This window comes from Malaclemys terrapin, chromosome 2 (assembly GCF_027887155.1).
Source record: "Malaclemys terrapin pileata isolate rMalTer1 chromosome 2, rMalTer1.hap1, whole genome shotgun sequence".
Lineage (NCBI taxonomy): Eukaryota > Metazoa > Chordata > Testudines > Emydidae > Malaclemys > Malaclemys terrapin.
The window spans coordinates 210,148,813-210,159,753 of record NC_071506.1 but is presented as its reverse complement, the minus strand read 5'-3'; positions in this window follow the sequence as shown (position 1 = coordinate 210,159,753).

Genomic DNA, 10,941 nt, shown 5'->3' with positions numbered 1-10,941 from the left:
CAGGGGAAGTCCCATGAGCTCGTCAATATCCTGAGATCATCAACCCTAGATAGGGCTTCCCAAACAGGTAATCTAGGACTGCATCAAAAAGGGTATACTCGAGCCAGTGAAGGGACTTTGGCAAACCACAACCACTCTTCCTCATCTTCAGCTCTCATCCACAAGGTTTGAAAAAAGGCCCTGTTTGCAAAAATATATTTTTTTTCATATGGGAGAGAGTGGCTGCCTTTCTACCAAAACTCCCACAGGATAGTAGAGAGGAACTGAGAGATGTCATAAAGGTGGACCTGATGGTCAAAAAAACTCTTTTTACAAGTGGCCATGGATGCACTGGATGTGGTTGCCATGTTGCTGGCCACAGCCATCATCATGAGACAGGCCTTGTGGCTTCAAGCGCTGGAATCCCTACAACACACTATAGAGGACCTGCCATTGGGAGAGCTGGAGCCAAACAGATGAAGTGCTCCTCTCTCAAAGATTCTAAGCTCACACAGCAATCACTAAGGATTTATACACCATAGCCCTACCCATACAAATACCAGCCCCAGCAGAGGAAGAGAGCTCCCTTCTAGTACCAGATTCAAGAGCTGGAGCACTCTCTCAGAAAAAGACCCAGTACTGTGGGATGTGACAATCATCCCCCTCTCTTGCAAAAATGGCACCCTCTCAGAGGCAGCAGGTTTGATGGGACTGTTGGGAGCCACGCCAGAGCAAACCTAGGCCTTCCCAACAGCTTTTGGAAGCAGCCTTGCACTCTTTCATTGGGTGTGGTCTACAATCATGGCCAACAAATGGTCACCGCACATCCCCCATGACTACCCCATCCATTTCCGCTCCTTTCCCCTTATCCAGCTCCCACCCTTTCCCATCCTTCTTCATGGACCCTTCTTACAAGAGCTACTGCCAACATAAGTGGCCTCATTGCTTTAGCTAGGAGCCATAGAAAATTACCGGAGGAGTACAAGAGAAGAGGATTCCATTTCCAATATTTCCTTATTCTGAAGAAAAAAGGGGGTCTCTCTACTATCCTAGACCCGAGAATAGTGAATTACATAGGCTGCCTTAGAATCAGGATGGTAATGCTTGCTCCATCATTCAGGCCCAGCAACAGCAATTCCGGACCCCAGGACCAGGGCCGTCCCTAGATGGGTGCAGGGCCTGGGATGGAAGTGACAAATCAATCACTTCTGGGACCAACCGCGCTGGCCAATCACACCTCCCAAAATGCAGGGCCCGAAGCAATTGTGTGTGCCTAGGAGCCCTGTGGCCAACCCAGGCAATTTAAAAGGGGTCCAACAGCCTCATTTGACATGAAGATTTGCCTTATTCACTGTCCATCCTGTGCAGTGAATGGTTCTGTGGAAAATATAGCATATGCTCATATAATCAGTAGTTTCACTTAATTCAATAAATTCACTAGAAACAACATATCCAGCATGATGTACAGAGGCTCACTTTGTAATATAACACCCGTAAAACAGAGTTAATTATATTACAGCATAAAGTTTCCAAAAGGCAAAACAAAAAAGTTCAATACTGTAAAGATTATTGTTTTATCTCAGATATTTACATGGTAATGATTTGCAAACCGGTTAAAACTTCCTAAATAAAAAAGAGTGAGTTATTTAAAAAAATAAAGTAGTACTGGACTGAATCCTGGGTTCATTGAAGTCAACCTTTGAAATCAAGTCTCTCATTGACTGCTCTGGGGCCAGGATGTACTGGAAGAAATAATGCTGCAAGAGACAGGAGGTCAGGCAGCTTGACCCATGTCTTTTTTCTGGCTCTGACTATAGTATTTGGCTCTGTAACCCAAATTTACATAAAATCTCTAATGGTAAAAAAAATGTATTCATCAAAATGTTAGCCTACTGAGTATCATTTCCTTTCTGCATCTCTTTTGGCTATTCAGTTTGTCAGATATATTGGCCAGCTTTAATACACACATGTAGATTTCTCTTATAAGAAAAAAAAGACAGTTATGCAAGTCCACTTGGCTCTTAGAATCAGCTTCTTAACTCATCTGTCTCCCCACATCACTCCCCACTTTTTTTCTGTTTTACTATATGAAGTTCATACTTCTTGCCCTCACTCTTAAGGTGTCTCACAGCTCTACCTCGCCCTACCTATCCGGCTCCTTTTCTTTCTTATCTTGTCATCTCCTGCCTCTCCCACTCTGCCAACAATGCAAACCTCATCTTTCTATTTGTCAGTTTTTCCACAGCCATCCCTGTACCTTCTTCCGTGGCACCACTTGCAAAGAGAACCCCTTCCTGGATTAATTCCTACTGCCACTACTCTCCCCTCCTTCAAATTCTTCTCACAACCTATCCCTGCTATGATGCCTACAAAAAATCAGCCAGTGAATGATGGTTTGTGCCCCAGTTGGGGATATAGGATTTCATTTAGTTAAAATAAATTAAGCATAAAAAACTAACAAAATACTTGTTGTGCAACAGCTCGCTTAAATACCTGTGATAGTTACCCTTGTCCTTCCTCTCTTGCTTTTGATTGTCATACTTGCAATTACATCTTGTCTCAAACTCGTGTGTGTGTGTACTGTGCCTAGTATAATGCAGTCATTTGGGGCCTGGAGAAAATATTTCAATAGAGATAACAACAAAGAACTCACTACTAATATAGAAATTAAATGGTTGCTCCCAGTGTCAATTAATTTTTAGACGTTTTAATGCTGTTAGCCAAAAGGAAATGTTTTCACAGTCTCAGATAGCCCTGCTGTCCACATTTGAACAACAAAGTAGGCAGGATCTTTCTACAAAATAAACTCATTAGCAAATATTTTGCTGTGGAGATAGAACAGCTGCTGTGGTCAGAAACTTAAAAGCCTGGAAGTGATTGTACTCTAACCATTAAATTGAGAACTTCTGCCTGTGCAGGGGAGTCAGGGAACACAGTTTCCTTCAACATCATAGCTTATGGGAAGTTCTGCTCTCCCTGTCATCCCCCAGTTCCTATTCCTGAAATTGATACTTCATTGTCTGCCCTAGCAGAAGCTGCTGCATATAAATGAGCAATATGTCAGAGGGCACTTTCATATCAGGAAAAGAAAGCTCAGTATCGGGTCACAAAAAGCAGAACTACTGGTGCAATGGGTCACTTGTCACTGTAAGTCCATAGCTCTTGAGGCTTCAAAGGCTATTTTATATCGGTTCTTCTGTCGTGCTCATCGCTATAGTATCTAAGTGCCTTCCAGTAGTGTATAGCACAACTTGACTGACATCTGTGCCATGTTGTTTGTTTTCTCATTCTCTCCTCAGTGGTAGAAGTGTGTGCAGGGAGTGTCTTGTTTTGGTAGGGTTTGGTTTGTTTGTTTTGACATACATGTTGCTATGTGCTTGTTAGAGAAGGCAAGGGCAAAGATAAGGGTCTTGCGCTTGGAGCAGAAGTGGTGAGATCTGTGAGGTCCTTAGTTCCTGTGAGAGTTCATTCCACTGTCTCAGACCAGCCACTGAGAAAGTTCTGTCTCCTGCACAGATGAGCTTTACCCACAATCCACTTTAGTTATCTAAAGTGTGAGAAGAGGTAGTTTTGCAGAATGAAAGTTAAATTTTGTCCTCTGTTTTATCTGTGTGGTTCGCATTGGTTTCAAATTTGGTGGTTTAGCTTAATGTGCATAAAAACTAAGAAAACATGTGAAAGTACATAAAACATGCACAAAAAAGGTAGATGAACAAAATGTCATCCAAAAAACCCTCAAGTCTGTTTAGCCTTATCTATAAAGCAAATTGAGCATTTGTGTTGAGTTGTGCAATTCTTAGAATTAATATAAACTTTGAGATATTTTCTCTAGTTCAAGTAATTGTGGGTGGTCTGAGCTATTGGACCAATGGTGGTCACCATTAAATTCACTCATTCCCATTCCAATCAGTGCAATTGCATGGGTGTAAATGAGGACAGAATTTGGCCTTGGAGAGTAAAGCTGTAAGACGTATGTAAAACCTGTTGCTAAGTGAGATTTCGGATTCTGTTGTATTAATGGCATCAGAGAACACCAAGTTTGAAAATTACACAGCTCCACCCAGGTGCTTGATTTACTTTGGAAGCCTAAATAGACTTTTTTATTTAAATATTTTCTTAGGTGCTGTTTGTCCGAACTTCGGAAGTGAGTGCCTTTGATTGCTTCACCCCTCCTTGCAGAAGGGAAGGTAGGGCTGTAGGAGTGTCTCAGAGCTGCTATGTAAGAAGAACCACCTGCAGTCTGAAGTGGCTCCAGTGCCCTCTACCATTTATCTCCCAAACATAAAGAGAGATCATATCAGCGTTGCTAAATTGTCACCAAAGTTTGCCAACCCCCAAATAAAAATGACTAGCTCAGCCTGTTTGATCCAGAAAACTTTAGTGAGGATTTTGCAAGGCTGCAGTTAGTCATCCATATTCTTCACGTCCCTGCTGCCTGGCGAGGAGAAAACGGGAGGCAGGGGAAGTGCTGGCGGTTGTGGGAGAGTTGCTGGCTGGTGGGGATACAGGAAGGAGATGGGGAGAAGGTGCTGGAGCTGCCTCAGAATGCACAATGGTCCTCATACAGGGGCTGGTTTCCGTGGGCTTTGGATCAATGGAAAGAGTCCCATTGATTTCAGCAGGCTGTGGATTAGGCTCCTATAGCAGTTCTGAGATCCTCGTACAGCCCACCTCCAGTATTCCCAATTCTAGCTATGTTTTGAGAGTCTCTCAATATTTGGTTTGGCTAATGGTTCTGATGAATTTCTGATTTACAGAACTGCCAGCCTTCGTGGGTCAAAAGTCATGAGTCAAGCTCCAAAAATTGTGAGGTTCTTTTTTTAATTGTGTGTTGGCTTTCCAATATTGGAGCAGTGGCAGTGAACTTTTCTCCACGGCCATGGGGGTTAGCAACTCAGCTTTATTTTTTTAAGTGAGATTCTCATGCAATCATTTGATTACGTGATTAAAGCAGCTGCAGCTGGGACTTTAAGTCAAACAATAAATATTGAGAGACACACATTAATACAGCATTGCCAATTCTTGTGATTTCACCATGAGTAATATGATTTTTGGCTGTGGCTGGAGCCAGTCTCAATATGACAGGAGAAGGGGCAGCTTTCATGGAGTTTCCAGCTGGCTCAGGGGCAAAAACCCCTCTGATTGGCTGCCCTCCCCCAATCAGGGCTAGCACAAGAGGCTGGCAGAGTTGTCTTCCCTATCTTGGAGAGTAGCCAAGAGATTTTTGGGGAGGGAAGCAGAAGAGGGAGCAGCTGATGATATTCTCATTGGGGTGGCCTGGGAGGAAGAGGGAACTGCTGGAGGTGCCCACCCTCCCCCCAGGATTGGGAAGCAGAGAAGGGAACCCTGCAGCAGCTGCACCACCCCCCTGCCTTGGAGAGGGACACGATGAACCACTAGAGGGACAAGAGATACATTGGGAGGGGTAAGGGGTAGATTTTGAGTTGGGGACCTAAAGTTGATGTAGGGGTTGTGGTTAGTATAATTAGTTGAGGGATGGACAGATGTGGGGCAGGGAACAGAGAAGAAAAATCAATGAGAAAATTGGTTTTGGGGGAAGAAACTAGAATCTCCGGACCATCAGGCAGTAGCCAAAGCTTCGCATCAAAGGCCAATATCACCTTATGTGCTATGTTTGGGAGAGCTGGGATCACTATCTGTCACACAGAGTGATTCACAAGTCAAAAGACAGACCAAACAACACAACCTAATTTTTAAAAGAAGTCATGATTTTGGGCCTTGTTTAGAGTTGCCAACCCTCCAGGACTGTCCTGGAGTCTCCCAGAATTAAAGATTAATCATGTGATCAAACCTCCAGGAATACAGCCAGCCAAAATTGGCAACCCTAGCCTTGTTGGAATTAATTTTCCTAATAATTTTACTAAGGTTTACCATGACTCAGATTCCACACAAGCATTCTTTTGTTAGTCAAAGGCCACATGGTGTTGGTTACATCCAAAATATCAGCTTAAATATTTACACCCTTATATGCTATATCTATAGCAACAATACAGTTATAAGCATTGGCCAACAAACTTACAACAGGATCAGGAGGTGCCTTCCCATCATGGCATGACTTTAGAGCAGGTAAGAAAAGGCCTGACAAAGAATGGCTAGGATACCTTCCATTTTACACACTATAACAAACATGTGATGTCACTGCTGGTTATTGGACCTTATTTAAAGCCAGCTGAATCACTTTAGGGCTGCACTCTGCTCTCTTCAAGGTTTGTTTTTTTCCTTATCTCACTTTGCCATATTTCCCCCTAACTACTAGGCTAAGCATTTCTCTATAATAAATTAAACAAACAACCATATAACCAATTATTTACTGCACCTGGTGCCCAATTAACCATGTTTTCTTTATTTGTATTACTTCAGCTCAAACCTTCAATAAGATAATGCTGCTTTTCCAAAGAGTCACTATACGTTTAACACAAATAACCCTCCTTTCTCATGATTTCTTTTTGCTCACATGCTTTGGGCCTATTGCTCATGCTAATATCCAAACTCAATTTAAAACCATCGTTCACTCAGGCCTAACATGGGTCTATATTCCTACAGGCCCAGCTAATGATATTTTGGAGTCTAACTCTTGACTTTTTGAACTTTTGGGGTTGACAATACTGATAACATCACTCAAGTTAGCAACAGTGGATTTCTGCCTTCAGACCAGTGACATTTTGTCCTAATCCAAAATGGCCACCAACTCCAGTTGCTATCAGTGGGACTGACTGCCCTCAGCATGGTGGCTGCCATTTCCCTAAAGCCTTTACACATCAAAGCGATGCTGCCCCCATTAAAGATGGTCACCATCTCTGATTGTTTCCTAGGGGACTGAAGCCAGGTTCCCACAGGGAAGTCACGGTGACTCCTTAGTCACTATGTGGGGAACAGGCAGGGGACAAGAGAACATGAACAAGCTGGAAATGAGATTGTGGTGGTGGTGGCCATAGGTGAGTGTTAAGAAACTGTACAGGAAACTGAGGAGTCTAAGGGAGCAAGAGTAAGGCTAAGGAGATGCAGGAATATGTTTGGAATATGTGGAGACTGAGGGGGTGCAGAGGAGTGTAGAGAGCAGGCAGAAGATTGAAAGTGGGTTCAAGGCACTGAGGCAGATTGAGGGGGACCCAGCAGAGCATGGGGTCAGGCTAAAAGGTTCAGAGATATGTGGGGGCAGGAGGAGCCTGAAGGGGGGGCAGGAGAAAGTGGCATGGCAGAGAAGGAGAATATGATGGGTAGGAGACTGAGAGGGGAAAGAGAAGAAATTAGTAGGTGTAGGGTATAGGTGGTGGACAGGAGACTGAGTGAAAGGTGAGCGTGAGTGAAGTGGCTGGCTATCCTGTCTAGTTAAGGAGGGAGACTGGCCTCCCAATTGTACCATATTTCATTGTAATTTTTGCCGTGGGGTATTTAAGGCTCATGGTTGTGCTGCTACACCTAGGCTAGTGGTGTTCTGCGGCTGGTACAACAGTCAGCAGAAGCTAGTGAGAGAACAAGAGAAGACACCACCAAGCAGCGCACGTCCTTGGATATGTGTGTGTGGTGAAATCACCACGAAGAGGACTCAAGCATATGCTGGCAGCACCTCTTCTCCTTGGGCGTGTGAGAGGAGCCGCTACGAGCCACTATCTGCTGCCGGCCCGTAGCTGGAGGCAAGAGGAACAGCAGAGCTGGGAGCACTCTGTGGAGCTGCCCTCCACAACCGCTGTCACTGCCTGAGGCAAGTCCACAGGCTGAGAGGAGGAGCAAGGAAGCCTGAAGAAGAACTGAGTGACTGCTGCCTTTACTGTTGCTGCTGCTCCCTGAAGGATTTGCAGGTAGTTTCCTGGCTCTTTTGGGGTCGGGAATGGAGAGCAAAAGTAAGGGAGTGGGGGAGAACAGGAGGCAACAATGGGCAGCAAGGGGAATAAAGGGGAAAATAGGACTGGGGAGAGGAGGGGGGGCAAAGGATACTGTTTGTGAGAAGGACATGGATAGAGCAAAGGGGCTCTTTGGTTGTGAATTGTGCCATAACTGATGGATTACAATGGTTCTTAAGTATAAAACATGTTTTGGGGGATGTTTTTTCACTGTTTGAGTCCAAATAAGCCAGTTTTGCAATTTAATTCAGCTATTGAGAAAAGAGCCCTAAAAATCAGGTTTTATGGTTAAAAGCCATTATAATCCGTCACTTGCAGCACAGCGGGCAAAAAAGCCCAGGTGTTTCACACATTGGTCATTTGTCATGTATTTTGATGGCTTGTGCCACATATTGGCGGGTTGAGAGGTTTGCTTGTAGCCCTGGCCCGCCCTTTTTTGCATGACAGGGAAAAACTGCAGGAGGAGCTCAGAGGTGATAGCAGGGAACAACCTGCGCTCTGAGGCAGCTCCCAAGAGTGGCTGACACAGGGCTGCTTCAGGCTGTACTGCTCCCTGAGGCCTCCAAGCAGCCCTTGAGAGAGATGCACTGGATTTACCTCAAAGCAGCAAACAATACTGTTGGGAGATTAGCAATGAGAACCCTTCCCACACCAACCTCAGTGAACACTGAGAGAGCAGTAGGCTCTGAAGGACCAAAATAATTTCCTAATGCAAAATAGAGTTTAATAAAAAAAAAACATTTTTTGTGGGGAAAATGTAATTTAAATGACTGTATGGGAAGTTTCTAAACAAAAGGACACTTTCCATGTAATTTTGAATTGAATTTTTTGTTATATTCAAACATGTTGGTTATTATTTGTGTTTTCCCCTCTTTGTCCCCTTTTCATTTTTGCCACTGAATGTAACAGAATGAATAATTTCCAGCGTGTGTATTCCCCACTTTTTTTCCTCCCGACTCTGTAAGTTTTCAAAATTTCTCCCAGCTTTGAAAAGTGGCAAAAGGAAAAATAAAACACTGTAAATCTGCCCCTCTGTAACATCTCCAAATGTCCTTAAGTTTTAGTGGGAAAAGGAAAAAGAAAAAAAGAAAGGAAAAAATTAATTAAGTAAAACAAACCTGTAGACAACATTCATTCATTTGATTGCATTCAGTGGCAAAAAAGAAGAAGGGCTGGAAATGTGTGTTTGGGGGGGTAAACATTTAAAATTTTCATATTAAAAACTAAATCAAAAACAAAATGTCTGACGTGAATCAAAACAAAAAATTCAATTAGAATCTAAACAAAACAAAAATTTTGATCTGAACCATTTTGAAAATTTCTCACAAAAGATTTAAAATAAAACGTTTGTTTGAATTTTTTTACCACAGGAAGAACAGGGGTTTCTACCAGTTCCAGCTCAGTCCCCTTCCGTCCAAGTGCTGGTTACCTCTTCACCAGCATCATGCCCCTGCAAAGTGACAATTTCAAGTTATGGCAGCACGATTTGTTATTAAAAAAATAAAATAATCAAAAGAAAAATATCCAGAAGGTCCTACAATCCCGTGACAGACTGCCTCAGCAGTAGGTTTGGCAGAATTTGATTTTCATTTTTTTTATAATTTTGACTATCAGTGTTTATTTTTAAGTATTTTTTGATGTTTATCTATTTAAATATTCACAGTTGCACAAATACAGTAAAAGCTTTGTTATCCGGCATGTTGCGGGAATAAGGGATGCCGGTTAGTCAAAAATTCCGGTTAACTAAGAGTTATAGTTACCAATGGAATACCAATTTTCAAAGAATTAGAATACAATAAAATGAATAAAGTATAGAATAGTATACAGGTACTCACCAATCCAGTAGTAGTACTGCACTGCAGAGTGGTTGGTTTCTTGAAGCAGTTAGGTGTATACAGGTAAAGTTTTCTATACAGTAGGTTATCGTATGACACTACAGATCACTATGGGCAGCGCATGGCGTGCACCCACATCAGTAAAAATACACTTAACACTAAAACTCCACTGAACATAATTTAATCTTTCTTTGGTGATTCAGAAGGCACTTCAGGATCTTTCAGTGCCTCAGGATCATCATCATCAACATTAATTATCATTGTAGGTGTAGAAGGTGTAGGAGGTTGGATTGAATCTGTAATGACCCTATGACACACCCTGGAAGCTGCTGTTTTGAATAAATCCCTGATATCAGCTTGCCTACTTGTCTTCTGCCTCTTTTGCATAGAAGCAGAGTGCAGAATGGGCAATTGCATAACCTCCTGGGCAGTGTACTAGTTACTAGACTGAAGATTTGTATTAGTAGATGTCAGAAATGCCGGTTAATAGAGCTTTCTGATGGATAAAGTGCCAGTTAAGACAGCTTTTACTGTATATGGCTTCTAAGCATTTTTTTTAATGTGTATTGATTGAAATTTTCAGTTGCAGAAAATTAGGGGGGAGGGTCAGACAATTATTTAATGACAGTACATGTTGAAAAAAGTAAAACTTTATAACAGTTAAAATGCAATTTTTCAACACCATACGTCAAAATATACAAAGTAAATAACCTTAAATCAAACTCTAAGTTCCCAAGCAGCATTTTTTCTTACTTTGCCTATCTGTGCATTTTGATTATTATCAGTGGAAATATTTTTTGTGGGTTTGTGTGTGTGCGTGCGATAAAATCAATGTTGAACAACAGTTACTGATTAAAAAAATCTCCTCTTTCCAAGCCTACTTATCAGCTTAGGGCACATTCACTTTCAAATAAACGTCTAGTTTTGGCTTTTGTTATCCACTGTTGGCAACTAGTGTGTCACACTCTTCATCATAGATCTCCTCCTCCTCCTAAATTCCAGCTTAGGTTTGGGGCACCAGAAGTATGTTGTAGCAGGGCGGTGTAGCTTACACTGCTGCTGCCCTTAAGTGAACCTGTTTTGTGAATAGATGACTTCCATTTCCCAGGGCTGCCAATTCCATACCTTTCAATAGCACTCAATTTAAAAATGCCATGCATGGGATGCAACTGTAAAGTATACTGCATTATCTATCTGTCTACCCACTTTTTAAATGGCCATTTCCTCACTCTATATGTGGGAAACTTTCTCTTTAAAATTATTAT